Source organism: Miniopterus natalensis, chromosome 4 (genome assembly GCF_054644295.1).
Source record: "Miniopterus natalensis isolate mMinNat1 chromosome 4, mMinNat1.hap1, whole genome shotgun sequence".
In the NCBI taxonomy this organism is placed as follows: Eukaryota; Metazoa; Chordata; class Mammalia; order Chiroptera; family Miniopteridae; genus Miniopterus; species Miniopterus natalensis.
The window spans coordinates 4,547,976-4,575,926 of record NC_142084.1 but is presented as its reverse complement, the minus strand read 5'-3'; the positions used below and the strand labels follow the sequence as shown (position 1 = coordinate 4,575,926).

The 27,951-nt window shown below is 51.6% G+C and overlaps 1 pseudogene; it reads right to left on the bottom strand.

Moving 5' to 3' along the window:
• Nucleotides 1–24: 24 nt before the first annotated feature.
• LOC107527837 (transcriptional regulator QRICH1-like) lies at nt 25–27,951 on the bottom strand (annotated as a pseudogene).

Sequence of the window (27,951 nt, the reverse complement as noted above, 5' to 3'; positions counted from 1 at the left end):
CTAAGCCACTTAAAGCAGTGTTATTCACAGCAGGACGTGGCGGGACATACATGGTGCAGGACCACTGTTGGTCACAATGGGGCCCTTGTGCCCGCACTCCCAGCGCTGTGTGACCAGGGCACCCGTGTCCTCAGCATCTCCTGCAGCAGCAGCACCATGGGCAGTGGGTCCTGGGAGCTCGGGCTTGAGACCTCTGTGCCAGGACTCTGCCTAACCTCTTTCTGAATGCAGGGGAGGTAACCGTGTAATGTCCGTGAGTAACGTGGTAGTGTCCTGGGTTTTCTCAGACATAAGCCACCAGAACACCCAGGGAAAGAGGGTCGGGAATCTAAAGAGCATCATAGGTGGAATATCATAAGCATAGAAAGCTCCAGGCAATGGCCGAGCTCATGGGAAAGTACCAGAAACTCTTAGAAAGCATGATTGTGGGGCAGTAATGGAGGCAGCTTTGGCCCTGGACCCTTTGCCTGGGCAAGGAGCCACAGAACCTCAACGTGTGAAATGAGCCAGAGGAACAGGAAGGGTGGTGCCCTGCGTGAGGCTGCCTGGAAATACGTACCCAAGAGGGAGCAGTGGCCCTTACCTTTGATATTCTTAACCACAAGCCCATTGGTGCTAGAATTCACACTGCTACTACAGAAGCCAAAATCCCAAGACAATTTAACATCACTTGCCTTAGTTACGATGGCCTTGTGTCCCTGTCCGAAGCGCAAACCAACCTTCTCTGAAAGAAGGAGCTCAAGGCACCACCAGGGGGCAGACTCTGGCCGGTGCTGGCTCTGGAGTGAGGCCCACTTCCTGAGGCTCGAGTGGCCCAGGCCAGGCTCAACCATCTGCCAGATGAGTACGGGGGGGGGGGGGGGGGGGGGGGCAGATACATCGGCAGCTGTCTACCGAGGGGGGAGGGCAGACACAGACGCCAAGCTGTGCTTTATGCGCTAGTCTTTCATTTTAATGCAAAGGCGGTTTACAGATAGAAAATCAACTCATGGACTTCACCGTGTTCATGGACTGAGAAAAATAGACCTGATCATATTAACAGAAGCAGGAAAAACGCCCTCGATGAAAGCCGAGACTTCCTTTCACTAGGCAGGAAGCGGTGACCCGTCACCTGGGGTGTAGCAGGCACTCGCCTTTGAATGTGCATGTGAGACATCTCATGATGAAAATGCGTGAAGATCAGCATCCTATGTGACCAATTCATAGTCGTATCTGGTAATACTGCTCGAAATGACTCATTCTGTCAGGAGGAAATATTGAGCAAAAATAATCTAATCTAAAAATTATTTTCTGTACAAATTCTAGGGTTAAAAAATAGCTTCTTTTACAGCCTGACACCTCCACTGTCAGCCCACAGCTAATCTGGGAATGAAATGCCAGTAACGCACACCCGTTGGTTCACATGGTCTTCACGTGACTATTTTCTGCTCCTATTTTAATAACAGCTTTATTGTGATCATTCATGTTCCATAAAAACGCACCTTTTGAAAGTGTTATTATATTTACAGATATGTGCAGTCAGGACCATTATCTAACCTCAGAACATTTCAATCACCCCAAAAGAAATTCTGTACCCAATAACATTCACTCCCCCGCCCCCCCTGCCCCCCCCCCCCCGCGGCCCCCAGCAACTGCTTACCTGCCTTCTCTCTCCAAGGATTCACTTCTTCTCGGCGCATCATGTAGAAGCCATCGTTCCACACCCGCCTTGGCGCCCAGGGTCCTTGCTGTAGCGGGTTTAGAAGAGTCACGCACTCCGCGGCCCCGTCTGTTCAGTCACTAACCCTGTCTCACCAGCCTGAGGGTCACACAGCTGCCACATGCTTCAGGCTCGGGGTGAGAGGCGGACGGCGCGGAGCCTGGCCAGCACCTCACAAAGCAGTGTGCTGTGTGCTTTCTCTCTCTAAAGTGATTCTCCATTCATTTCTCATACATTTATTTATTCACTTATTCACTAAAACTGCGTGCCTACTGTGTGCCAGGCACAAGCCGAGGAAGAACAGGAGAAGGCAAAACCGGCCAGCATCCTGGTCTCCGGGGCCTTACCTGGTGATGGAGTCCCATGTGAACCACACGGACCACGGGCAAGGACAACCACACTGCGCTCAGTGTCAGGACGGACTCGACCTGGCGGCGTCAGGAGCGATATTCTCAACGAGGCACCGCTCACCTAAGGTCTGCGGGTGGGTGATGCTAAAGCGGCGGAGCACACGGCGAGGAGCAGGGGATGCAGTTTCCAGACAGCAACGGACGATTCGGAGTCCTGTGTGTGAGTCAGCGCCCGGTGCCCGGGGCTTCTGCCTGGATTAGGAGGCGATCTCGGGTCTGTGTCTCATCCCCTATTTGCTGTCAGCCTTGATAGACTCTGGGCCACCTGTAGCACCCATACAAGTTCAGGTCCTTTCCCTGGAAACCTGCCATTTATAGTCAGTTTAACCACTAGGCGTTTCAGGTGCTGTAGAGGAGACTGCCCAACCCCCGAACCCCGGCCCCTTCAGACGGTGCCCAGGCCCTCAGAGGTGGCCTAGGCAACGATCGCTCCACAGACCCAGGAGTCCGCCCTCTTGTCCCAACTCTGACACCAACAAGTCATAAGATCTTGAGCAACTTCCTTTACTGGACCTCAGTTTTTTCATCCGATAGCTTCCTTTACCCCTTCCAGCTATGAAATTAGAAGATTCTAGTTGCAGCTACTTGGTGCATTTCCTGCGTTGGACTCTGGTCATCCCTTACCACTCCCAAAGGAACTTCAGGGCAACTGAGTCATGTCCCTAGAGCAGCCCCTGCGGAGCATGGGCTCTGTCCCTGCAGTGGACAAGACACTGCCAGTGGGAGCAGGGGTCCTCTTGCAGGACCTTCTAAAATGCTGACAGCCGGCCTGAGAAGGCCCAGGGGGGAATGCTCACCCCGGGGAGTGGCTACTCACCTCCTGCAAACGGGTAAATGACTATGGGCCAAGCGATCACAGGTCTCACGCAGGGTCATTATCACTCACAAGCACCACTGCAGTTTCCAGGCTGCCTGTGCTCTGTGCCTTGAAGGCACCTTTTCAATTAGTCCTATTGGGTGGAGCCAGCTGCCCCTGCCCAGTGGACAGGCTGGCTCCTCCGCTCAGGAGGGGAGGGAGGGGTCTGTGGGGACCCATCAGCCGCACTTCATCATAGGCGCTGACGGCAGTCTCCCAGCACAGAAACCAAAATAAATGGCATCGCTGCACATGCAGAATAATGAAATTCTGATGGACTTCCCCTCTTCCAAGGAGGGAGGGGAGTTTTCCAGAGCCTGGAAATCGGGAAGGAAGCTGCCAGCAGGATCCCATCGCCCTGTGGTTTAACTCGGAGCCCAGGGTCTGTGCAGCTGGATTAACAGCACCTCTGCCCCTGGGGTTGTCCCGAGCCCTGCAGCTACCAAAGTGACTGTGGGACAGAAGCAACAACAGGCATGGTTGGTAGCCACGTGACACGTGCGCAGGCCCTGTCCAGGCTGAAGGAGGGTGTGTGATGACCGAGGCTCAGGGAAGGTTTCATGGAGGAGGTAAGACCGACTGAGCCCAAAAATATATCCTGACAGGTGTGTAAGGGAATGACAGTCTGAAGGGAAACCCGAGCAAACCTAAAGGCGGGAAGACCTTTAGTGTATTTTTAGGTCAGGGAAAACCTCATCCCAAAGGGCTCATTTGGAGAAGTGGTGAAGAAAGGTGGGATAAAAATATAGAAAATTGTGTAGAGTTTCAGACGTAGAAGAGCAGAGTAAGTTAACTCAGGATTGTAAAGAAGGGGTGCAGCTCGTGGCGGGGCTCTCCAGCCTCTCACAGTGCATCTGGGGGTGGGACGGACACTGTCACCGCCTCCTGTAGCAGATGCAGGAACAGCCTCATTATGACTCAGGGACCGGGGTCACCCCAGCTTGTCGAGGGGTCTGACCTCTGAGGAGGGCTCCTATGGGCCGCAGAGAGCAGTGACGAGACAGTGTCCCCCCGAGGACAGTTTGTCTCATTGCACATCTGGGTAGAGAGAGGTGAGAGGGGACAGTGGCAGGCAGCTGGGGCCGGCATTGGCATCAGTGACCCCCTAGACTACGGTGGTGGCAGTGGATAGGGAGCAGTCTATATGTGGTGGGCAGTCAGACAGACCTGAGCAGAGCAAGGATGACCGGCCAGGTCAGAAGGTCACCAGGGAGGAAAGCCCCGGGTGCTTAGCTGGGAAAACAAGGACCTCGCCCCAGGCTGACCTTTTTTCTCCAAGCATATGGCTCACTGGTCATGTGGTTTAGACCCTCCCCTGACCTTTCACATCCCTGGTCATGTGGTTCAGACCCTCCCCTGACCTTTCACATCCCTGGTCATGTGGTTTAGACCCTCCCCTGACCTTTCACATCCCTGGTCATGTGGTTTAGACCCTCCCCTGACCTTTCACATCCCTGGTCATGTGGTTTGCACCCTCCCCTCACCCTTCCTCCCCTGACATGTTGCTAGTCATGCGGGTGAGACCCCTAAGAGGGGAAACAAGCAAGGGGCCGGAGAATAGCCCTTAAGCATTAAGCCCCCAGAACGAGGAGGTTCTGGCCCACATCACACACGTCCAGGCCTCAGCTGTGTTCAGCTCCAGGCCAGAAAAGCGGCAAAAGCAGATAATCGACCACGGCTGCCTAAGCACCAGCTGCACTGACTCATGACCCCCTGCCTTGGTGCTGACCAATCAGTGGGAACCAGGGCCCTGAATGGACACCCTGGAAAGCTGAGGAATAGTCTATTGAGATCCTCCCCTGGGACCTCCCCTAAAATCTCCACCCTCAAAAGCCCTTAAGACAGTGGACCTGCAGGCTCTTTCCCGGGATCACTCCCCCCGTAGTCCCCTTCCCTACCTTCTCCTCCCCCAGGCATTTTACTTCCTGCTCCCATTTTTTCTATGGCTCACTTCTTCTACCCCTGTGACTTTCTAAATAAACTTTCTTTTATAGTCTGAGTCTTGGCTCTGAATTCTTTCCTGGCCAGAACTCAAGTACTGAGGTTGCTGAACCCACCAGTCTAACACCTGTGTGTTCTGACCACCACCAGCATATGGACAAGTGTGATGGGCCAAAGAGGGCCTGTGCAGGAGGAAAATGAAGTGAAGATTAGGCTTTGGGTCAAGAAGGCAGACTTAGTGGGGACTGAGTTCCCATCAGATTCGATCTAACCACCCAGGGGACACAGAGACATTCTGTGTGAGGAGATAAGCTGAAGACCAGTTAGCAGAGGTCAGTGGTAAAGTGAGGGACTGAGGCGGAAGGGGAGACAGCCTGCCCACTGTCCACCCAGCCTCATCCTCCAGGAAGTGACCCCATCGACCTCTGCAGCAGCACCCGCAGCTCACGCGGGACGCCCCCACCGGCGGTCTCCCTGACCACGAGCTCTCACCCCTGCAGCTGTCACCCCTGTGGCATCCAGCTCACTAGCAAAGCAATGGATTACATCCAGAGGTGGAGACAGCTGCAGCCAGGGAGGTCTTTCTCCCTCCCTTGCCCCAACAAGATGATTCACCTCTTAAGCCCTTGACTGCCAGTGACAGGAGGGCCAACAACAGTTGTCAGGGAAAGCAGAGCATGTTTGATGAGGCCACCATGGAGAGCGGAAAGGGGAGTGAAGAGAAAAAACACGGTAGTTTTGTCAGGTTGTGTGAAATGACCAGTAATGTCGAGCTGCCCATTGACAGTGGTTAATAAGAGACCCACTGAGACTCACTGGATGTTGGATGGAGCTAAATACTGGATCAGAGAAATAAGAGTGCGTCCCCGGATAGAAGGCCTGTTAGAGAGGGAGGCAGCACTTCAGGATGATAGTTACCTGCATGAAAACACCTGAATCTTTTGGGCCGATCTACACAAGTTGACTTGTGAACACACTGCTGAGAAATGAGAGAGAAATTAAGACACTATTATTGTAGAACATTCTAGACCCTCTGACCCACTCTTAACACAAAGATAAGAAGCACTTCCAAATACTGGGGGCCCTAAGAGTTTATTTAGCTAATAAGGCACAGGCTTGAACAAATTCTTGCCTTGCTGAGAAATTCATCTTGGAGACAAAGAAAACCCCACCGCAGGCCAACCAGGGTGAATGTGTGCGGAGTCGGGGAGACGGAGCCACAGCGAGTCTGAACACTGGGACTCGCGATGATTCGGGAGAGCCAAACGATTAACACAGAGAGCTGAAAGCAGAGGCAGGCCCACTGGCCGTGCGGAGGGTGGGTTCCGAGGAGACATTGTGCTCCTGTGCTCAGGGCTTCCTGAGACTTGGGACTTGGACTGAAACTGCAGCCAGCCTTTGCAGGGGATTTAGACTCACTGGCCAGTGAGAGACAAGAGAGATTTACTTTTAATATGGAGATAAAAGGTTTACAGACAAGGTGGTACCCTAATCAATGAGCTGAGATACCTAGTGGAAACTCTAGTGTTCGCGATCAGAACTGGTAGAATGGGAGAAAGCACGGTCTCCAGTGTGAGCAGCGTCTTCGATTTTATCCAGGGCCAAGGACCCCAGTCAACTGCCGTAGAGCTTCTCACAAGCCGTGGAGCTTATTGGAAGGGGACACACTCAGAGACCCTTAAAAATGTGTCCTTGCACCCCCAGGGGTCTGTTGACATTTAAACATTTACTTGAAAATTAAAAATTATTTTCAATTAGAATAATTCCTTAAAAAATACCGTTTCGTCTTTATAACTCATTTTTATAATCATATAAATGAAAATTAGAAGTAAAATGTCATCGTAGTGCTCATATATTCTCCAAACACACTGGAGGACTTCGGGAGTCCCGAGCAGCAGGGGGAGCGTTTCCTGCTCAGACAGTTCCCCAGGGTCGCTGCGTCCGCCAGTGTCCGAGAGCGTACAATCATCCGCAGCATTCTGGTCTATCTGATGTCGTGATTTGAGATCACAATTTGATTTGTCACATACAGGAGACAACAGAGGAAGAATGAGCTCACCATCACGTCCTGGGGATGGAAGTCTGTAGCTGTAAACTCACGTGGTCATCCTGCTGTTTGCTCTGCGTTCGGGGTGCCCCTGGCCAGTTCTGCCCGAGGCCGTGACTGCACAGCTCACACTAACAATGTACCCCCAGGGCAGGCAAATCTGAGGTGCAGTCCTCAACCAAGTCATCTGAAGCATGCCAGCCTTCTTCAGGCATGCTCCTCCCCTTGGCAAAAGCGAAACCGGGACAAAGAAGCTGCCATTGTAGAGTTTATAGTTAGTGAGAAGATGAAGACATGCAGCCTTGAAGGCAGAAATCCAAATATTTAGAAACAAGAGAGTATTGATCTCATGATATGAGAATCTGTCATGAAGGTGCTTAGGGTTCCCAGAAACATGTTTTATTTCCTTAATCATACAGGATCTCCACCAGAAAGATAGGAGGAGGTGCCTAGAGAATGCGGGGAAAGACATGCTCGGAGGAGCTCACAGTCTGAAATCCATATGCACCTAAAGGTCAGTGAGAAGATGGTGCCTGCCCTGGCCGGTGGCTCAGCCGGCTGGAGCCTCGTCCTGGGCACCACAGGGCTGCAGGCTCGATCCCTGGTGGGGGTGCATACCTAGCTTGTGGGTTCAATCCCCTGCCGGGCAAGAACTGGAGGCGACACATCCATCACTGACATTTCTCGCCCCCCCCCCCCAAAATCAAAACATAGCCTCAGGTGGGAATTTTTAAAAAAGGTGACGTACAAATAAGATCAATGTCTTGCATCCAAAGCTCCTAATCAATTTAGGCTTTAAAAATACTGCTCTGAACAACAGTGCCCCCTCTTTAGGTTAAATTCGAACCAAGGAAGATGAACCACAGAGTCTGGTCTCCAGGGGCCCAGTGTTTTCTGTCACCTGCTTTATTGTCCTTGTGAAGCAGGGTCATCTGCAGCTGGCGAGGAGGAAATAAACCCTCGTGGCGGGAGGGTAATCGCATCGCAGGGCACAGAGAAACGTGTAAATGAGATCAGCGAACCCCTCTTGGAAACTCTGAGGAGGCTGAAGGGTAAGAATGATGCCAGAGGCCCGTGGAGAGATAAACGCCAGTGCTGATCTAGAAAGAGGGCAGAAATAGAGTTCCTCACCTATTTATTATTTATGCATTTATTTATTTCTGTCTTACTAATTTCATACAGGCTTTGAGGGGATTTAGACAAAAGCGCTGTAGATATAAGAACAGCAATAATTGAAATAGAGCAGAAAAAACTTCACAGGGGGTGGGGAGGGGGAGCCCTGGCTGCTGAGGGACTTCTCATGTCTTCTGCAAGCTGGACCCCTGTCCCCTGGCCACAGCCAAGTGGACCATTCAGGTCAGGACTTGCAGGAAATAGAGGTTCAGAGGAAGGGCATGCAGAGCCACATGGAACTCAGTTATATACAGCAGAGCCCGAGATGTAGGCCAGGTGATGTGCCTGTTGGGATTGTCACCTCTGGCTGGGATCCTGCTCTTCCTGAGACCAGATGATGGAGCAGGTCTTCTGGAACTTTCCTCTACAGACATTTGTAACCAAGAATCCCCACAATGTCTGTGGCTAGTCCACGTATAGATATATCTGCTGCACACACAGTAGCTTGATGGGGGAGTTTTTAGTAAGCCAGATGCCTGGGAGGTGTCATGCATTTGACAATTCAGGGACCTAAGGTTCTTCCATCGTGAGACTGGGCCCTCCTCTAAGCCCTCGGAGCAAGTGAATAAAGAAAGTGTTTTTATGGTTCACTTCTCTGCCTTCCATTGACTGGAACTCAGTCTGTGCCAAGGCTGTCTGCATATCACCCAGCTGGGTGCCAGGAGAGAGAGAGTGGTGGGCAGCTGGTCATTGTCCCAGTGCCAACCCTCCTGTCACCAACTGCCTCTCACGCCTCCACACAGACAGCACACTCACCCCACTCTGGGGAACCTACCTGGAGCCCTACCTGCAGGGACCAAGGAGCAATGGGCAGGGAAGCCCCAAGGCAGTGGGTTCCGACTTCACACTAAGTTGGGGGGTCTCGCTGCCCAAAGTTTCTTCCTTCCTGTCGCCATAGGATACAAACAGAATTCACAGTCACACCTAAAACCTTCGCTGTAAGCAGACCTCCTTTGGAGATTATTATTGAACCAAGACTTTCAGAAACGAAAACGATGGAGGCAGACAAGCAGGAAACACAGTCTCTTAAGTCAAAACTGGGACTTGGAGGAATTTGACAAAAGTAAAGTTTCCTCCATCAGTGCCCCAGACTCCATAAGCACAAGTTTAGTGATCTGTGGGTAGACTGATTTCATTCACAACGACCGCCCATTTACGGGGGGGTGGACATGGGGTAACTGGACACTCAGAACTTCATCTGCAGACTACAAGCATTAGGTACTTTATCTGAGCCTCGGGATGAGAGACCGTGGGTATGTTATTACCTTGTCCGCTCGCCAGGTGTTTTTAAGAATTTTGAAGAGAGCGTTTAAATGTATAGATATTTATAAAAGGATTTCTCTCCAACAGGAAGGCTGTGCTGTAACAAAGCTGGTTACTCTCGGCTGCCCCTGGGTCGCCTGCGCGCTCGTCCCTGTGTGTCAGAGCCGGCGTGGAAGGAAAACGAACGGTGCTGCGTCCAACACTGAGCCCCTGTAAACAGGTCATGGGGGAATGCTTGTCTCCGGGTGTCTTCTGTTTTTCTAAATTACAGGCACATGGAAGGACTAAAGTCAAGCGCTGTTGATATACACGTGGACTTGACATTTATGAAGGTCTGGGTTTCCAGCTTGTTTCAGACTAACTGGCCAGATATGATAAGACACTTTTTCAAGTGACTTTAAAAGTTTCCATTCTACAATCATTTTATTTTCAACTTTCTTCCCATCGCTCTCTTTCAAACACTTATTGTTTAAAAGCTAACTGATTACAACCCCTTGGGAAGACAGTTTCCAAATGAAAACAATGACGACAGACTTTCATGGTCTTCAGCTGGACTCCAAAGAAGGCTGATCCCTCACAGGGGACAGACACCTCGATGAAAAGTCACAGACAGCAACGAAAGGGGGCTGATGGGTGGAGAGTGCCACCCGTCCCAAACGCTGTGCTTTGCTTTAGTAACGGTTCGCACTGTGAAGGCTGTGAGCGTTTGGTACGCGAGGCCCTAACTCCAACGCGTATTTATGCCGAGTCTCCATGATGGCGTCCTTGGAAGCCCAAGGGTTTTTCCAGGATGTGTTGGGCCATGAGCTCTGTGTGCATCTTGTTGATAAAAAACATACATTTTACTTGAGAATGAGCACATGTTTGATGTAAAGGTTAGCTTGAGTTTCATGCAGAAATCAAAAGCTTTGTCAACATCACAGATCAACATTAAAACAGCAGCTGGTGATTTTAGACGCAATTGGTCCAGGGTGAAGACTGTGGAAAGACAGTCCCTGTGACTGGAAAGTAAAGTCAGGGCTTTTGTTTTCACTTGGAGGTACACTTAGAGGCTAAAGAAGTGGTCTCATGGGTTGTGTTCTGACAGGGACTATATTCTCACATGATATAAAGTGTCACTTTCTCATGGAACAGATTCCCTGTCTCTAAATCACACAGATCCCTAACTGTGGAAAATACGTAGAATCCCCCTTCTCCTGGAGACTCGCCCCAAACCCTTCTTACTGGGCACAGAGCACTGAGAATTACGGGGGATGAAATTTAAGGCCCAAGAATTGCTGCAGTTCATTTGTTAGAGTCCATTAAAGAGAAAAACAGCGAAGGACAGAGATAAACTAAAATCAGATATTCCGCCTCCTGAAAAGAATGGTCCCTTTTAATTAAGAGAATGGACATTTTCCCAGAGACCTGTTTGTGTCGCAGGCATGTTAAGCCTGCTGTGCTTAAAGCTCAGGTGCCTCTTCCTTAAAGAAACAGTCCAGGGGTTTTCAGCTGAACCAGGAGTGTAAGTCCTGAGTGGAAATAATTTGACTGCAGGGATTTAGGCGGGAAGTTCGGCTTGTTCAGCCGCCACGGGTCCTTTGGTGCCTATTAGGAGTCGCGTCAGGAAACCGACCCGGCCCGGCGTGGTTCCCTCCAGCTTCAGTTTATTTGGTTTGGGTTAGTGCTGGAGGCTGTTGTGGCTCATTCACTGATGCCCCAAACGCCCAAGCACTAGAAAAGACAGTATTTGGCCACTTGAGCTAAATTTCCTCAGATTCCAGGACAGTCAGGCCCAAACTAGGCTCTCTCGGATCCTGAAACCCCCAAAGAAAGAAAGAGAAGGTGGAAGCGTGGTGGGGGGGGGCAGGTTAGGAAGGTCGGAGAGAGGGGGAGGAGGGTGGGGCCACCTTGACCATCCCCCTCCGACTGTCCCCAAGCTTACTAGGCATCAGTATTAGAGTTTTTTCCAAACACGGGTTCTAAATTTAGAAGCTGAACTGAACTAAATTTAAGTAGGAAAGAGCTAGACTGAGTCTGGAAAATTCTACACTTTTCCTTTAATCTGCCCAGTTGTCAGGTTCATACACAGGGTCTTACTAAATAAATCAGCAGCTGCCACCCCTGACGACAGGTGCAACGCCCTGCACTGAATCTAATGACTGATCTCCATGACAACACGAGCAGGTGGATGTCCTTAGTTTGCAGATGGAAAAACTGGGACTCTGGCAACCCTGGGGACTAGGTGTTCACACCAAGGGGTTGGCCTCAGTCGTTCGGACTTTGCGCTCTGTAGGTGTTGAAACCTCGTGGCTTCACCGACCACAGGAGGTAGGAGGCACAGGACTTATCCGCCCGATGATGTCCGGACAAACGCTGGGCCCTGGGAGTCACTCTGGCCTCCATTGCTCAGTGTCTGTGACAGACTCAGCCCACATGTGTTACTTGTGGGATGGTCCCTCCAGATGGCAAGAGGCCCAAGGCCCCGATACTGCATCCAGCACAGAGTCCTGGACACTGATGCAGGGCTGAGCAAGTGGTGGGGACTCGGGAACTGCTTGTTGAAACAATTAGTTATAAATCATTACAATTTGCTGTGACTCCAGTGTCCCTGGGGGAAAGATAAAATTCTGTGCACGTGGTGACCTCTGATAGCAGCAGCTACAATGACTAACTATAGACACTGTCCCCTGGTTGGGGGCCTAAGGGGCAGTGAGACCATGTGGAGGAGCCATTCCAAGGCCACGTGGGGCCATTTCCACCCATAGTTAGCAGCAGAACAGCTTCCCCTGGTTTCCAGGTAGAAGGAGCATAACTCCGCCCAGAGACACGGTTTCACCCATTTTGCAGTAAGGAGGTGACATGCTATTTAAACTAGGAGGGGAGAGGAAAGGGCTGCTTCATCATTTCTGCCTGGTAGTGTCTAGAATTATTCTCTTCAAAAGGCAGGAAAAGGCGATCACCCTCTGTTCCACCTGTGCCCCCTCGGCTGCCCTCCAGGTCACGGGGTTGTCCTGGGGCAGTAACTGGCCACCTGAGAAATCCCATCGCCACAGCACAGAAAATGTGGAATCTTAGAGCAGGCCTGGTCTAGGTGAGAACATGGAAAATTTGTAATTAAAGTAAATTAAACGATTTTGCTGGGATGGATAAAGGCAATTGACGTCCACAGACACATACATTTAGACAAACATAAGAAGTAAGTTGAGCCTGTCATTATTTCACATTGGAAATTTAAAGAGTAATAGATTACACATAAAGCTACTCAGGATCACGGGGAAATTAGTCACAGTGGAAATTTTAAATGGGAAAAGTGATGCAATTAAATATAATTGGACATTCTCTCTGAAAAGCAAGATGGTATTCAAGGCAATCAAGAATAAATTCAGAATTGGGAAGAAAATTTGAAAAGCGCCATCAGCAGTCATATCTTTATGAATGTAGTCCAGCCATGCATGTTATGGCTTTGTGGTGAAATTACTTTAATGTTCCCTGTGACCATGTGAAATCTGGGCCCCGCCCAGTCCCTATAGCCCCTCAGGACTCCCAATGTCATCTGTGCTGCTTAGAACAAAGGGGCTAAACTCGGGCTTCAGGGGCCACCTGGTGTTCCCACACACCTGTGCTCCACTTTCCCATCAGCTCAACAGCCTGACACAGTCCTACTGTGCGCCAGGCACCAGGGGATGGAAGGTCCATCCTCGACTCAGTCACGATGCTCAACATGACAGGCTTGGGGCCCAGGACTACAGAAGCCCAGGGAGACAGCGCTAGCAACCTGGGTCCTCCAGGATCCGGCTGGACCTGAGCCTGTCCCGTGAGGAGAGGTTTGCTGTATAGACCTAGTAGGGGAATGGGGAAATGAGCCTCTTCAGCTCTCTGTGCTGAGCCATTGACCAAGAATCCCGCGCCAGACGGTGAATGACCTCAGGAGAAACTCAGCGTCATTAAGCACACAGGTGTCGGCATTGAAGCCCCCACCATACATGCCCTCGGGTGAGGAGGGGACACTCTCACGCTCCCCTGGGAAGCAGGACTATTCTCTCCACACTGACTAAAGAAGTGTATTTCCATGTCTCCCCCTCTCCGCACACTTGAGGGTGTTGGGATAAATCCACTCTCTGAAAGTTTACCAGGAGCAATGCCCCTGTTCAAAGCTGCCCTAACTGCCCAACAAAGGTGCTTGTCAAGAGCGGGGCTCTGGAGGCAGCAGCTTGGGTTCGAAGCCGGCTCTGCCACTGGCCAGCTTCGGGAGGCCGAGCAGGTTTCCCGTCTCTGAGCCCTGGTGTCCTCGTGTGTGATGTGGGAGTAAGTGGTGTGGAGTTAGGTGTGACTGGGCCTGTTAGACTGCTCGGGGGCTGGCCAGTCTAGCTGCGGCTGTAACAACTTTGGTCAGAGCGTAATAAAGAGCCACACACACACACACACACACACACGGGCATGCCGAAGAAGAGAATCTTGTTTTATTTTGAAAAACGACACAGGTTGCCTGAGACACACCAGGTCTTCCCTTCTCCCGCCAGCCTTTAGATAGCTTACGAGCCTTTAGTGAAAGTGACCAAAACAGCCAGGACAGTGCGCTGCCCCCATCCTGACCGCTCCGGGCGCGAACGGCTCGGAGAGACAAGGCTGCCCTGAAGTGTGACAGACTGTCTGTGTGGCATGTTTCTTCCATGTATTTTCTTTTTTTTCTCTCAAGTTACATTCACTGCCACCACTTCCCCTTTATAATATTACTTTCTTTCTTTTCTATTTAATGTACCCCTGTTATTTATTCCCCATCACGGGGCATCTGAATCCTTAGCTACAACTATAGCCCCCTCTCCTCAAACAGCCCATCAGCAAGTCCCTTGGTTCTGTTATAAGCAGTCAGACAGACATGAGCAGAGCAGGACAATGGTCCAGGTCAGAAGGTCACCAGGGAGGAAAGCCCTGGGAGCTTAGCAAGGGGAAAAACTTGAAAAACAAGACCCTTGTCCCCAGGGGAACCTTTCCTCCCCCAGCATATCGCTGGCCATGTGGTTTAGACCCCCTGAGTTTTTCCTCCCTAAAGGTAACATCTAGGCCTCAGTTGTATTTCAGCTCCAGGCCCAGAAAAGCAGGGAAACCAGACAAGTGACCACGGTTGCCTCAGGACCAACTGCATTGACTAACCACCTGCCCCGGCACCAGCCAATTAGTGGAGACCATGACCTTGAAAAAGCACCCTGGGAAGCTGATGAGTATTCCACTGAGACCCTCCCTGAGACTCCCCTCAGATTCCCACCTCCTAGAAAGAGATAAATGCCCTCAACACAAAGGCCCCGCCCTGTGCTCTCCCCAGGGGAGCATGCCCACGCCATTCCCTTCCCCTCTTCTTCCCTCTAAGGGACCCCAGGAGACTTGCAACCGGGGGAGCCATGGCAGCGGCAGCTCATCCTGGACTTGCCCCCCCAACCTGTCCCAAGACCCCCTTCTCCCTGGGTCCTCAGTGAGCCACAGCAGCCTGTCCGGGCTCTCCTTTTGCTTCTTCTAGGCCCTTCCGTGTTTAGCTGTCCTGCGTGTGCTTTTGCTGCAGCCAATAAACTTCCGCTTGCTCTTCTACACTGTCCCTGACTGAAAGCTTCCTTCAAGACAAGAATGGAGGTCTTGTCGTCTCATTGGTAACCGTTCCTCCTTTTCCAAACTCTCTCTGCCTCCTGTCTCCGCTGTGAACCTGACCCAAGCCCAGGCTCTAGTGTGGCTTGTGGCCATCCTGACCCCACCCACCCATCCTAGGGCTCAGCCAGAGCACTGCTGGGCTCAGCCACCTCCAAAGTGCAATAGCTGTCACACAAAGTTCACATTGCTCAGTCAAGTGTTAAATGGAAAATTCAAAAGAATTTGCACTAACTTTTTTTCTAAATAGGTGATTGTTAGAAGATAGGCAGATGGAAGGACCTGCAAGAGGAGGGAGACAGATAGGGAGGGAGGAGGAAGGAGGGGCTCACGGGCTTTGTGATCAAGGGTGAGCGCGCACGCAAGGGGGTGACCTTGGAGCACTAGCCTGCAGTCTTGGCACCTGCAAAAGGACCCATGACCTTGGCGAGACCTCCTTTCAGATACAGGAACTTAAACTGCTGATTTTCTTAGAAACCGTCATTAAGCAAATGCATGAAAGCAAATGACTGCCCTGTCTGGGGCATGTCTGACTTTGAATCCCTGCTCTGTTTTAGACTCGATGCTGTGCCATTTTCCTCTCCACTCCATGAACTCCTAGTTTTGCCGATGGCTACAGAGATGCTCTCCTGCCGCTAACAATAGGTCTGAGTTAAAACAACTTATTGTCTATATTTTGGCAGGAAACTCCTCTCAAGAAGTCATAAAGTGAACACCCTTCGCCCTGTGATCAACCCCAAAGGTTCTGTTGAGCTTTTCTTGTGCTGCTGATACAAATTTCCCAGAGAATTTTAAGTTTCTTTGTCCTAAAGATCCATCAGGATTTGGGCACACTTAAAAGAAAAGGGGACTTCAGCACAAATGACAGGTAAAGGAAGGACGGGTTCCTCGAGTTTCTATCCCATCTTCGGTTTGGAGTTACACTGGCCCCAGGTAGGAGGTTAGGCGTGGGTGGCACCAGTGATCCGGGTCCATTTCCCGGAGAGCACACGTTGTCCAGCCCGACTGTCTCTCCTCTCACAGGGAAACAAACGCTTCCCACAGTTTTCAGCAGTGGCCCAGAGACTCTGCCACTCCTGTCCCCTCGTCCAAATTTCATCTGAACTCTGCTGCACCATCACGCGCCTGCACCTGTATTACACACACCGCAGGGCCCGGCGCCAGTGCACACGCCCGTCCCCCGTGCGCTGTGAACGTCAGCGCTGGAACAGGACACGCTGTGGGCCCACAGTCCTCACGGCGCACACGCACCCGCACAGAATAAAACCAAGGCCCGTCCCCATAGGAAATGAAATGTAACGTTTCTTATCTTTTCATTAAACCACCTCAGGCCAGCCTGATTCTTCCACGCGGAACCCATCCCTTGGCCTTCAGACGGCTACTTTCTGGAAGATTCCTTCAAACCTCTTGAAGTATGTTTGCTCTCAAAGTAAAAACATGTAGCAGCTACTTGGGCAGAGTGTTGCTATAGCAACGCCGGAAGCTGCGCACCTCGCTAGCCACCTCGCGTCTCTGCCTTTTCGGTTTCAGATGATTTGGCAAGAGGTGGCACATTTGTCATCTGTGAGTTGGTGGGAAATCATGGCCAAATGAAACCGCAGCAGGAGGGTCACTTTTTATTTACTCAGACTTCTAATGCGGTTATAAATATTTTTAAAACCACGCAAAATGTAACAAACTCTGCGCCAGAGAACTTGGCGTCAGAAGGAATGCCCAGGTAAAAAGCCACGGGCACGTACAGCTTTACCTGGGCATCGATTCTGTTCGTCTTCCCGGCCACAATCTCATTTACATGCTGGGGACAGGCCCTCGGCGGAGTTTCCATCAAAGAGCAACAGTGGTGGTGGCCAAGTTGTCCCAAGCGGCAACGCTGAGCGCTGACAACCCTCCTGGTGCTTCTCGGGGTTCATGCTCGGCCCTGAGCTCTCGCCCAGGGAGGCGGGTCACTGGCACTTGCAGGTGAGGAACCTGAGGCCGAGAGGACAGCCTGCCGAGGTCATGCAGCTCCTGGGAACAGAAAGGACGGATGTGCCCCAGAGGGCCAGGCGGCAGGGCCTGGCGAGCTACCGCTCTGACGTCACGCCCCCACCGCCACCAGGCGTGGCTGCCCACACCACCCTGCGTGCTAACAACGGTGACGTCGCGAGTCAGCCTTTGTCATCCCCTCAAATCACGCGGAAGCAGCACTCACTGATGCCCTCTTAGGGATGGGCCGGCCCTATGCTCTGCCTGAGGCAGGCAGTCGGACACACAGGGCCTGCCAGGAGCCTCCTGAGCCTGCATCGCTGCTGTGCCTGCCTTAGTTTTAGGAAACCAGGCTGGCTGCAGCAGCACCTTCTCTGCCGGACGGTGGGTCCTCCAGTGATACCACCCTCTTCCTGCCCCAGGCTCTTAACCATGACATGAGCTCCTAAGAGCCTAAGAGCGGGGGTGGGAGGGGAGTGTCCCCAGGGCGCTTGTTTGAGTTTGTGTGCCTGGGACAGCGACACGGGGCCTCAAAGCATGTAAAGTGCCAGTGTGGGGTACCTGAGGGCTGAGGGAGCTCTGGGCCTGGCAGTCATTTCAGCACACCTGTCCCATGGACTCCTCAGACCACAGGGCCCTGGTCGAGTCCCCGGACCTATTAATTGGAAACAGTGTCACCGAGGAAACATAACTCCCCAACCTTCCTCCTCCGAGCTGAGCTGGAGCCGAAGCTGCTGCAGCCCCAGGCCCTGCTGAGGACAGAGTCCAGCCAGCTTTCTGGGGTCCACACACACAGAGCACTTGTTTATACAGAGATGGGAAGGGAAAATGTTATTGCATTCAGCTGCCTCAAGACATCTGCTTTTCTCTCTAATTTCAGGAATTTGCCGAAGATCCACTACCCAGAAAACACTTTCCCAGCCAGATATGTGAGTGGTGACAAGGGTCCCCTGTCGGGTGCCCCGGTGGAGCTCTGGGGTGACAGAGTCCTGGTGTGCCAGGGAGGTGCCCTAACACCCTGGGGACCCAGCATCATCTTGGGGGCAGCGGGACCGGACTGTCACCATGCTCCTTGCGGTCCTCCAGTGACTAAGCAGAAACTGAAGCTGGCCTGAGAAAGGCGGCCGAGTGGCATCTGTCAGCAAAGCCACGCGGCTGTGTTTATGGGACGGCCGTCTAGATAACAGAGTCCGTGTGGATCATGTAATGCATGCAATTTAACACCTGGCAAAAATTTGGCCCCAGCAGCAAGGAACAGAGGACTCTCCTTTTTCCTTGGTTTCTGTGACATCCTTCACCATTCTCCCCATCAGTTCTACCAGCGGGGACAATACAAGTAACTCTGAAAATCGGGCCGAGCAGCACCTGGGCTTTGTGGAGAGTGGGGCTGACCATCCCGAGGTTCCCTGAGCTCACAGACAGTCTCCCCATCCCATTTACAAGACAGAATACCCACCTAATTACGTCACAAAAATCCACTCAAATGAAAATTTTCATCTTAAAAAAATTTAAGACATTTCTGTTTCCATGAGAAAGAAATTGGTTTTCTTACTCTGCTAGCTGCTGCCTGTCTTGTGCTGTGTATTTATGGCTTTTTTATGAGCCTCAGAGCCTCCTAGGAACCTGTCCTGTTATTTTCCTCCCCGCCAGTGGGGGTCTTCGGTGATGCCAAGGAGACCACTATGGACGGTGCTGGCCGGGGGACGCAGAGGCCGAGCCACAGGCGGAGCCCACGCTGCATCTCTCTCGGGGGGGTGGGGGGAGGAAGATTGGCTTACACGCTGCCGGCCCGTGTTTTTGTCTCATCCGTTTGTTTGGAGACTGAGCTTTGGTTGGCTTTTGCACACACATCAGTTTTCCTAAAGCAGGTAACATAATTCCAACACGTATGAAACCGTATTGATAACTGTTCCAATTCTGCACACTTTCCCCAAGTAAAATGGTGTCTGACCTTGAGGTGCTGACGAGGGGCTGCCGGGCCTTTCTGTTCCCTGGCTTCTCTGCTGAGATACCCGTCACTAACATGGGAAATTCCGTTTTCTTAAAGAGCAAAGGCACATTTAAAAAACATCAATAAAAAGCAGCTTTTATAGACTGTTAGTGTTTTTTGAAAAACGTGTTTTCTTCCCAGTACTGGAGACAAGTCTGCTAACGGTGAAGGGGCCTCACATAGTCAGAGATGAGTGGTCAAGATGACCGCCTGGGACTCGGCAGGCTCGAGCGCAGGCTGCTGTGACCAGAGGTCGCTGTCTTCCTGAGACTCATTGTCCCAACAGGGAACAGATAGGAAATCGAGATCCTGGTTGAAGCGTCCGTGGTCTATCAACTCAAAGAAAAAGTAGATTTTAATGGCACAGAGTCACTTAGTTCCTTAGTTCTTTTATAATTTCAACGCATCTCTTTTTGTCTGTCTTGGTGACTCAGCATCACTTCCATCTTTGTTTTCTCCCTGGTCAGATCACGAGAAATCTCCTGATGGCCCTCGGCAGCCCCGTGCACCTTCCCGAGGGTCCCCACTAGCACCGAGGGCTGCAGAGCTGCGCGCCCAGCACTCCTGCCCCCTCCAGGTCTTACCACGGCCTGGGGGACTGCGTGTGAAGGACGCGCTCCCTCCGGCTGCGTGTCCATCCCACCCTCACATGCGCATCTGTCCTGGGCCAGCCGTGCTCCAGTGGACAAGACAGACCCTCCTGCCTTCGTGGAACTCACACGGAACTGTGCAGACAGCCCTTAGTCAAATAGTAACTTAGCCAAAATAATACTAACACATCACAGCTACGGTCACCACCACCCAGGAAGGAAGCAGGTGTGTGTGGCTGTGTGGAGCAGGGCTCTGGGACCAAAGGGGGTTGGGAATAAAAATGAAAATGGGCATGAGATGGGAAAGATGGGCAGGAGTTAGTGGGTGACTGTGGAAGAGGTGGGAGGGGCCAGGCCTGCGAGGCAGGAGCTAGTTCAAGTCCCCAGAGAAGGAGAGGCCCAAAGGGACCAGTGGGAGGGACGGGGCCACCCTGCGCCCCCTCGGGGATGTTCATGAGTTTCGTCTTTAGCCCAAGAGCAGTCAGGCGGCGGCCTGTGCTCGGACTCACTGACTCGGTAGGATGTGGTGTTTACAGGCATCTGTGGGACAGGACGGGCCCCTGGGTGAGAAGACAGGGTCTCTGTAAGCAGCCAGAGGCTGGCGGGGGCACAGAGGGGCTGTTTTGTGCGTAAATAGGGTGAGAGAACAGCAGCCTGTGAGGGGGAGAGAGAGGCTTTCATGGAAGAACCCCAGGCTCCAGGCTCTTAGATCTCCTTTGCTCTGTGGATCTACCTGCATGGCCCCTCCCCACCTCCCCACACACACTTCGGGGTGCAACTGAGCCCCTGGGGAGAAGGGGAGGGGGCGGGGGAGGAAAAGGGGGAGGGAGGGGGAGGGGGAAAGGGAGGGGGAGAAGGAGAAGGGGAGAGATGAGGAGGGGGAGAGGGAGGGGAGAGACAAAGGGAGGGAGGGGGAGGGGGAGGGGGAGGGGAAGGGAGAGGGAGGGGGAGGGAGGGGGAGGGACAGAGAGGGAGGGGGAGGGGAGGAAGAGGGAGAAGCAAAGGGAGGGAGAGGGAGGGGGAGGGAGGGGAAGGGGGAGGGGGAGGGGAAGAGTGGGGGGAGGGTGAGAGGAGAATTCTTCTACACTTATTCGAGCTAAATTTCCCAGGAGGTTCTGTTCCCTTGTGGCTTTGAACAATCTTGCTGCTTTCAGTCCTGGTCAATTATGAATCAAAACATGCTCTCATTTTGAGGACTATTTAATGTGATTAATGCATTAACCTCCCCACAAGGCTCACAGCACCCCTGATCTTCCTCCTTCCAGGAACGTCTCTCCCTGTCCGTCACTCTGCCCCTTTCTCCCTCCTGGCTCTCCTGTGCCAGGAGCAGGAGCAGTGAGGACAGGAGGTGTCCCTCGGGCCAGGTTCACAAGGGCACAGCTGCAGGTAGCCGCCGTCTCAGCTGCACCGGCTGCCCTCCAGGCGGAGCAGGTGCCACAGCCCCTGTTGGCCTGGAAGCTCCTGAGCTCGGCTCTCCTTGTGCAGTGCCAGAACGACCTCCGTGTCCCCTACGGGCTCTCTCACAGTTCCCGACAGGGCCGTTCTCTAGACGTTTCCCCACGGGTGACCCAGCCACGTCCTCTGCTGGCATGGTCGCGGGGCACGCGGGGCTGACGCACCTGCCTCGGTCCTTCCTGACTGGCTGAAACTCTTTAAAGAAAATCCAAAACTAAGGCTATTCTCCCGCCTCGTGGAACGTGCCAGTTTGGCGGGCAGCTTTAGTACCTGTGATAAGGTAGGCAGTGAAAACGTGGGTCACTGTGAGGGGTAGGGGTCTGAGGCTCACTGGAATTCCTACACTAACACCTCCTTACAGCCTCAGCCTCTGAACCAATTACCCAACTGCGGGCAGTTTTAGCTGATGACACAGCATCGTCCCCACTCGTCCGCAGGCTGCGGTGAAAGGTGACTGTGGGTGCCCTGCAGAGAACCAGGCCCCACGCGCCCAGAGGGTTCTCTAGTCACCTTCCCCTGAGCCTTTTAAACACTTCAGTCATGCCGTCCGGTGGACCCAGGCTCGGTGTCACTCCTGGCTGTAGGTTAGTCACCGGGATCCTGGGGAACTACGCTGCCCTGTGCTACTCGGGGCGCCGGCCGAGCCTGCGGCCGTGTCGGCTGCTGACGGTTTTCTTTAAAGGCCACCTGGCTGATTCCGAGGCCGTGGCGATACGCACCTTCCCACAGCGCCTGCCTGTGTTAACCGGGGAGTCGTGCGCCCCAAAGAGAAAGGCATTCATTACTGGATCCTGATAATCCAATAATATGGTTTTAATTCTTCCTGGATAATTTAAAGGCAAAAACCTCAGCACCAAAAACATTTTCTTGTCCTCGCGATCTCGTGCTGCCTGAGCGAGGCCGAGCGTCACAGCCTTTGCCAGAACCGCAGGAATGGGCGCTTCCCCCCCACGCGTCGGCCCGCCAGTGGTGCCCCCGCGAGAGGAGAGGCGCTGGCGCGGATCAGCCCGTCGGAAGCACCGTGGAAGGAGGGGAATTCCTCTTTTGCCAAATGGGAAATGTCAGAAAACCAGCAGAAGGAAAACGAATCGGCCTTTCACGCTTCTAAGAAGTGGGGAAGACGAAAGAGAAACCGAACACCTGCCAGCCGGCTCCCCCAGAGTCACCGAGCTGGCGACAGCCCACCAGGAGTCAGAGCCGCCTCTCCTGAGCCCCGCGTCTCTCCTGCTGCTCCGGGGCTGGGCATGGAGACAGGTCTGTCCTCTCCTGCCGGCCAAGTCCCTGAGTTCAGATCCCATCTGTTCTTTTCTGCGGTAATTGTTCCATCCAGCTGCTCCCTGGCAGCGCCAAAAGGTGCCGGTAGAGGGAAAATACAGTGAGATCATCTTCAAAATATTTTTCAGAATATGACGCGTCTTCCCCAAGAGAGTATATGAACTGTATGGTTGAAATAAGGTGCCTGTCACACAGATGACTGAAATCTTCAGTGTGAACCGGGAATGCGGCTTGACAGTCAGACCCAGACGGAGAGTGGAGTTTACAGTCCTGAAGGTGAGCACACCTAGTCAGATGGAATCAACATTATCGTGGGCGGCAGGAGAATTGTAAAAAGAACCATTTTTATTACTGTCTTTGGGGAAAAACGATGAGGCTGAGTTTATCCATTCTGTGTTGTGAATACGCAGTGGCACTCTCAGGGACATGGGCATTATGAGAACTAATAGTGGAGGAATGTCACCTGGCCTTGGGCTCCAATAAAGGTGGCGTAGTGGAGGGTCCGACCGACACACCTGAGCTGAGAGACAGATCATCCCTCGGAGACTTCCCACGGGTGTGTTTTTTCTAACCGGTTTGTTTACAAAGATGCCATAAAGAACTGCTTCGTAATTACAGTGTAGTTCCAAAGAGCAATGTCTCTCTGAAGCAGCCGTGCTGGAAATGGGCGTGCAAACTTCATAGTTAGAAGGGGGAGAAATACCCTGTAACATCAGAAAGCAACATTACGTAGCGGGGATCACTCACACTTCCTGAGAAATAGGAGAAAACCAAGCAGCATTAACAGCAGCAATATGCAGGGTGTCTCGGACTGTCTGCAATGCCTGCGCCATCCTGGGGTGTTTCCTACTGTCTGCAATGCCTGTGTCACCCTGGGGTGTTTCCACTGTCCGCAATGCCTGCGTCATCTCACAAGGATTGGGTGTAGATAAACTAAAGTAAGTAAGCTGTGTGTGCAGTATTGTGACTGACACACTCATAAAACACTTGCATAAGTTTAAAGCAGTCATTCTCTTGGGAGGTAAATTGAAATACAAGCAGATGACTTATCGAAAATTACTCTAATTGCCAACGGGTGTGTGTGTGTGAGTTCTCTGGAGCAGGCCACTGCTAACCTTGGGGTCCTAACGTTCTTTCCTTTGGAAGTTCTTTGGATTAAAACAATTGCAAAGCCTTGAGAAAGAACAAAGCTGGAGGAATCACCCTACCTGATTTCAAATTATACTACAAGGTTACAGTAATCAAAACAGCCTGGTATTGGCATGAAAACAGGCATATAGGTCAATGGAACAGAATAGAGAGCCCAGAAATAAACCCACACCTACATGGTCAATTAATATTTGACAAAGGAGGCAAGAGCGTACAATAGGGGAAGGACAGTCTCTTCAATAAATGGTGCTGGGATATTTGGAGAGATACATGCAAAAAAATGAAACTAGACCACCAACTTACACCATACACAAAGATAAACTCAAAATGGATAAAACACTTAAATGTAAGACATGAAGCCATAAAAATCCTAGAAGAAAACATAGGCAGTAAAATCTCAGACATTTCCCACAGCAATATTTTTTCTAATATATCTTCTCAGGCAAGAAAAATGAAAGAAAAAATAAACAAAAGGAGCTACATCAAACTAAAGTTTTGCACAGAAAAGGAAACCGTCAATAAAATGAAAACACAACCTATTAAATGGGAGAACATATTCCCAATGATACATCTGATACGGGTCAATATCCAAAATTTATAAAGAACTTATACAACTCAACACCAAAAACCAAGTAATCCAATTTAAAAATAGGCAAAGGACCTGAATAGACACTTCTCCAAAGCAGACATACAGGTGGCCAAGAGACATATGAGAAAATGTTCACTAATCATCAGAGATGCAAATTAAAGCCACAATGAGGTGTCACCTCACACCTGTCAGAATGGCTCCATCAACAAGTTAACAAACAACAAGTGCTGGTGAGGGTGTGGGGAAGGGGGAGCCTGGTGCACTGCTGGTGGGGTGCAGACTGGGGCAGCCACTGTGGAAAACAGTGTGGAGGGTCCTCAAAAAATTAAATATGGAGCTGCCTTTTGACACAGGGATTCCACTTCTTGGAATATATCATAAGAATACTGAAACACTAAATTGAAAGAACTTATTCACCCCTATGTTCACTGCAGCACTTTTTACAATAGCCAAGATTTGGAAGCAGCCCAAGTGCCCATCAGTAGATGAGTGGATTTAAAAAGGCAGTAAATATGTATAAAATGGAATGCGACTCAGCCATTAAAAGAAGGAAATCTTGCCATCTGCAAGGATGGACCTAGAGGGTATTATGCTCAGTGAAATAAGTCAGACACAGAAAGACAAATACCATATGCTTTCACTTATATGTGGAATCTGAAAAACAAAATAAATGAACAAACAAAAGTGTAACAGACTCATAGATACAGAGAACAGGCTGATGGTTGCAGAGAGGAGAAGGGTTAGGGGACTGGATGAAAAGGGGGAAGGGACTGAGAAGCACAGGCTGGTCGTTACAGTATAGTCGTGGGGGTGTAGAGCACAGGGAATACAGTCAGTAGTATTGTAATAACCATGCATGGTGTCAGGCGGGTGCCTGAAATGTTGGGGGGATCACTTTGTAAAGTATATGATTGTCTGACCACTATGCTGTTCACCTGAAACCAATACAAAATAACATTCAATATAAACTATAATTGAAAATTTAAATTTAAATTTTTTTTGAAAAGACATACTTGTCATTCCTAATAAACTAGATTAAGACTAAATAGGAGAAACAGTGGTATATTTATATGATACACAAGTGTATGTTACAAGGATTCCATCAGGCCCAGGAGCCTCAGGTTTAAGGCCTCAATGTTAAGCCAAAAAAAAAAAAAAGGCATGGTAATGTTTTTTACTTTACCATCTAAAATGTCACTTGTTCTAAAGGTGAGTGTAATACAAACTGTCTTTAATAAATCATAATTGAAGTTCCCTCGTTTTCCTTCCATTAAAATGCCAAGTTTACATCTGAGCATGAAAGAAAAGACTGTGTCCCTGTGGTCAGCGAAGTTGGCCATTCTGAGTGGAAACCAGCTGGGGAGGGTCCATCCATCATTAATTCCCTCTTTCTGGAGGAAGGGAAGGGACCATATTTCTCCAAAGAGTCCAAGCCCTTTCCCAGGCCTCAGACAAAAAAAGAGAAAGTCAGCCAGCAACTTTATAGAACACCTGGCTCTCAGGAAACGCAGAGCCCCTGTGGCCTCAGGGGTCACCACAGCAGGTTTATGAAGATGCACAGGGGCAGTGCCCTTTTACATTCTAAACAGAAGCAGCCTGAAAAGCTTCAAACTACGCCAATAAAAAAGAAAAGTGGAGGCCTCTTCTTTAGCGTGAAAGTCTGCCTGTGTTTTCCTGGGCACTCTCCCTAGCACCATGGCTTGCTTGGTCTCAGTGCACGGTGCTTGCTTGGCCACTGCAATGGCCTCTTGAACTTCTCCAGTCACCAGGATCTGAGTCAGCATCTGTCCCATCTGCTCTCTGCTGATAGGCTGGACTGAGTACCAGATTGGACTGCAGGGGCCACCACTGGCTCAGGCGTCAGGTAAGAAGTGTCATTCCCACCTTTCACACCCTGGGGACATTTAAAGAGGTGGAAATCGTAGAGTTTGAGGGGACATCTCAGTGGATTCTCTGGATACATGTCATCTGTAACTTTCTGTCCAGTCTGGTGTATCCCCAGTGCCTTCAGATACTGAATACACGAGTATTCAGTATTGGAGGGGTTCTTCTTTGTCGCAAGACCTTGGAGAAGGCCAGCGTCATGTGCTGGTCCACCGCCTTCAACAGGAAGAACTCGGTATTAAAGAACATGAGCATGGTCAGCAGGGTGGACGGGGAGTGAGCCCGAGCTGCTTCCACTCCCGCAGCATCTCCTCAGTCCCGGGGCTGGGCAGGACACAGCCAAGTGGACTGACTCGGGCTGACCGTCCTTCAGAACTTCACGTAGCCACTCCGTGAGTCAAACATAATAAAGATCAGAGAAGATGTCTTCAACCTGTCCATTTTCAAAAGGACACTTCTGAGTGCACAGGAAGATAGAGCAGAGCACGGCTGGATCCCAGGGTTCAGCTTCTCCATTTCGAGCTTCCCGTGTCATTAGACAGAGCCCATAATTCAACTTGGCCACGGCAGAAGAGATGTGATCTCCCTGGAATCACAGGAACTGGCGTCCCCCAGTGGGCACCAGCCTATTCTGAGCATCCTTCCCTAGCTCAGCGTTCTTGGTCTGGGCCCAGTTTTTCCAGACTTCAAGCCCTCCTTCTGGCTTCAAGGAATTTGGAAGCAGAAGTTTTGGGGAAGCTGGTGGCTATGACTGTGGTTCAACTTCAGCAACTTGGACGGTCTGGGCTGAACAAGTAACCTGGCGCTGCAGTGGCGATGGCGGTGGCAGTGGCATCTGTTCCTGGGGTGCCCACTGTCGTGGCTGCTGCTGAGGGTCGCATATTGGGCAGTCTGAGCTGTACTCTGGTGTGTGCCTGCCACAGCCTGAGCAGCCACTGGAATGTGGACACTGCCATTCATGAGCTGTGCTGGAAAGAGAGTTTGCCAAGGTCTGCGCTGCCTCTTGGGGGAGGTTTTCACTGTGGATGTGCCACCATCTTCTCATTGTCAACCTCCAGCTTTACTGCGGCCAGGGCCCTGGGTGAGCCACCGATGGGAACTGCATTGCAGGCTTCCTGGGGAATGGCACATGGGGATGCTCTGCTGCTGAGGGTCTCCCCGGGGCTGGGTAGAGCAGACAGGGGTGGTCCAGGTTTCTCCTATAGGGCTAGCAATGGTCCCAGTGGCACTGCACAGGTGGGCACTGTCCACCGTCAGTAAGTCTGGCCTTAAAGACACATAACTCTGCTGCTGGCCCTGTGGAATGGTCAGCACGGTAGCTCCCAGTTGCCCTGGGATGGCACAGGACACAGAGATTGGCATGTCCACACTACAGTTTTCCACTGGCTGTGCCAACCCATCGCTCCCCTTCCCACAGTGAGCCATGTTGCGATGGCGTTGCGGGACGGGTACCCACAGTCTGGATTTGGATCTGCTGACCTCCTGCAGGAGACTGGCCGGCCACCAACTGAGCCTGGATCTGCTGCTGTGGGATGCGCTCCTCTGGGACCTCTGCAGCTTACATCGGCTGGGCTGCCTGAACGTGCCGCACCTGGATCTGGGCTGCCTGTGGCTGTGAGGGGCTGGGGCTCTGCAGAGATGGGGCCTGGATGGAAGGGGCTGCCGGCTGCGGTGCTTGGCCTTGGATCTGCACGTGGCCTTGGAAGGGCTGCTCTGCAGGCTGGTGAACTGTGAGCTGCAGGGAGAACTGCTGGGCTGAAACCTGCTGCGGAGACTGCTGTGCCTGCACCTGAGCCTGCTGTGGCTGTTGAACCAGGGTTTGTGGCTGAACACTGGTGGTGACTGGACAGGCAAGTTCAAGCAAAGGCCAGGCCTCTTCGGTGCAGTTCCCACCACAGTAGTGGTACCTGTCTGCTGGAACTCCTGAAGGGCTCCTGGCCCCTTAGAGGCTAGTGAGTCCAGAAATTCCTTTATTCTGTGTTGGGACAGGCCGTGCCTTCACTCAGATATACTCTTCAAAGGAGACGTGTTCTCCAGAGAATTATTCAT